Source organism: Triticum dicoccoides, chromosome 3A, assembly GCF_002162155.2.
Source record: "Triticum dicoccoides isolate Atlit2015 ecotype Zavitan chromosome 3A, WEW_v2.0, whole genome shotgun sequence".
NCBI classification, from domain to species: Eukaryota; Viridiplantae; Streptophyta; class Magnoliopsida; order Poales; family Poaceae; genus Triticum; species Triticum dicoccoides.
In genome coordinates, this window is record NC_041384.1 from 194,859,062 (window position 1) to 194,862,620 (window position 3,559).

A 3,559-nucleotide genomic window follows, 5' to 3' on the forward strand; every position below is an offset into this window, starting at 1 on the left:
GGGCGACCGGGGGGGATTGGCTTCAGATAAAGAGTGAGGTGTCTATTTTTGAGGGACTTTAGCGTAATTGAGATATATATGGTCAATAGTGTGTACACTCATGGTTGATCAATTTTTTTCACAGTTTGGACTATGAGATAACGATACTTTTGAACATGCGTGATATACCTTGATGTACCAGAATTACAAACCTAAGATTGGAATTTTGGAATTCGACTCCATCATTAGCTTTTGTAATTCATTTAAACGAAGGTACATTTTTAAGCCAGGATTTCGTGATTTCAATTTCATATATCAAACCAAGAGATATACACATACGGGCATGTTCAAACTTTATAATCATCCATTTTATTCATACACATAAACATTTTTGCTTTAGTAATCATATTTAGGATAAACACATTTGGAATTTCATTTGAATTGGACCATATGATGGTATTGCCTTGTACTAGCTCAATGATCCATATTTGAATTGAATATAGAATCTAAGTTTCGAGTTGGAGACATTGATTTTCAAAACATGCACTTTTTTGTGTGCAAAACAAATAAATTCTCGGCCAAGATATCATAGTCGGTCGTACAAGAGCAGAACACTTACAATTTCACGCAAAATATCTCGTGCCCGAAAATTTGGCCCTGCGATATTCCTATTTTACCCGTGCCACATGAACGAAAAAGGGCTGCTTTGGTAACTCCATTGTTTTCCCCTTTTTGCCCCCAACATTCTTCCCAGAGCCCCTCCCCTTCCCCTGCCCACCCCCCAACCATGGCAAGCCGCCGAATTTAGTCCTCCACAGTAGCGGTGGACCTCACACCCCGCCGGATCTACCTTCCACACCTTGGGACCCCAACTGCCAACTCACCACTTCACCGGAGTCACTTCAGCGACTAGCTTGTCCATCGCTCCAGATATCCTTGACCGCCATCATGGTCCACCGCACCGGATCTGCTTAACCGGCACCCTCGTCCACCACAGTGTAGGCCCTTGACTGACTCCCTTGTCCGCCCCATCGCTGTCCCTTCAGACAAGCCCTCGTACGCCGCAACAGATCCGCCTCACCGAAAGCACTGTACACTGCGCCTGCCGAAGTCTTCATCCACTACACCGGACCCGCTCCACGGACGCCATATTCAACTCTACCGGCCTGCTTTGCTGACGCTGCAGCCTCATCAGGTTATTTCGATTTGTACTCCTTTGGTTTTTCTCTTCTTTATCGTGGAACTATTCACTTACTACGGATGAGCTTCCTTGTATGTCGACAGGCTCCGCAATGAAGCACCGGAGCCGTTTCAGCAACAGCGACAACCGGCCCAAACTCAACCGCAACCTAAGCACCATCGGCGATCCTTAGCTATCAAGTATGACAACGATACCCATACGCCGCCAAGAATCAGGTACTATTATCCAACGGCCGGCGCCTACGTTCACTTTCTTAGCATAAGCACCGCACCTTTCAATTTGTTCAGGGCATGATTCAATTTTTCATGAGATGCGCTATTCTGCTTGCACCTACAGGGCCATACTTCTGGCAGTGAACTTGTTACATGTGCTAAATTACAAACCAGTGCACATATAGTTACAATGCTTTAGTTTTGTCCGAAGTATTACTGTACTTCCTAGATATCACTGCCTACTATTTTACTTCTTGCATGCTATATTTATGATAATGGTGTTGTTCTGATGCCACCTATTGGTTCCATCAGACTGCTCCATGTTCTCTATGCTTAATTACACATCAGCAAACTAGCATGTGGTTCCGCTGCTTTTTGTTCGTTTTATCCAACACTTTCTTCATCTTTTTGTGTGTTCATTACTTTTTGGTGTGTTCTTGATCTTCCCAAGTTGCATGACTAATTTGATGCTTCTTTTAATTATGGAGTTGCCAACCCCATCAAGCAAAATATTTGTTCTTTTGGGGCTAGCACTCGAACAAGCATAAAAATAGAGTAAATCACATATATTGTCGTGTAAGCATACACCCTTCTTTCATTAGTTTAGATGAACCATTGATGATCAATTCGAACCAGTGCACGCGATTAAAATTGATTTTACCTAAATAGAGGGTGCAGAATAAACTACAACAACTAGATTTGCAACCACGGGATGCTGACGATATCTTCAAAGAACATTGCAACAGCAACGAGGCTTCACAGCAACATATGGTAAGCCAGTGTGTTTTAGTACATGTGAAATGTAATGTGTGTGTGGGCTGCTTTCTTGGCTTGTGCCCTCAACTTGTAATCCTACAGAATTACAAATAGTTCAGTTATCTTCTTTGCTGTATTGCATTATTTGAATGCTTGTTCGTTACTTGTTAGGCTATACCTGAGTTGGCCAATATGTCAGCAGTGCCTACTGTACTATCATAAAGAAATGCATGCCTAGTCCATTTGAGTCCTTAACTTTTCCTCTGAACTACATCACAAGACTGTCTTCGTAGTTTATATGAGGCCAGACTGTTAAGTGCTTTCTCAGATTATTTCAACTCCTTAGATGCCTTGGAAACTTAAATATAGCGGTGGTACACTCCCTTTCAACTAGGGATGTCAACTGGGTCATGTTTAATCCCGATTAAAGTCCACTAGTGGTATGATAGTTCAAAAGAGTTTTTCTTTTTTGAGGAAAATGAACTAGGGAGCTGGCAAAAACTAACTAGATGGGACTGGCGGATGTCCTTTATTTGCCACTTACATCCCTAGTTTCATCTTACCATTTTAATTTGTTTTTGGCTCCTGCTGGTTCGAACCATTTAAATATAGCTTGCCATGGTCGGCAATAATTCGTATGTCGTTTACCATGTAAGCTTACTTCCTGGATCATGCGATAACTATCTCTTACTTATGTCCAGCAGAAACCTTTCAGGATGTCATTCACACTAGGACACAATGTACAACCCCAGAATCTATTTGTGGAAGCAATGCGCCATCCATGTTACCAGATGGTAGCAATTCAGAGGTAACACCACGGAGAGCAGTCTTAGCATAGATATTATAGTTCTTGAGGCTCTACTAGAGGCAGAAGGAGATGGTGTGGCTGCTATGAATGAGGTGATCTTGATCTTGAGGCTGGAAATTAGGCAATTAGCCGCACGCATTATGCAAGCAACCCAAGAATTGGAGGAAGTAAGAATGTTGCATTTGAAGACGGAGGAGGTCCTGCTGTTTATGCTATCTGAAGCCAGGGTAATCCCAGTTCTTCTTTAGATACTAGTTGAAATTGTCATTAGATTATTGTACTTTCATGTTGTGTCATATCTCTGAATGGATTATGTTGTAATACCCCCTATGGTGTCCATGTGTTGTAATGATCCGAATTTTTTAGGCGAGGTAATCCTCAGTACTTGTATGATTGACATAAGGTGAACTATTTTTCGTGTGAGCATATTGTATTGGATGAAATAACTGTTTGACTCAAAGTGTATCCAACCTACTGAATTCGAAGATCACGACATTCCTTAATCATAATCATATATAAAGGTGGAATAAATCTTTGTCGTGGTTTTGAAGAAATAAATAACAAAATGTAGAGTTATTTGTGGAGATTTGTAATCGAATACAA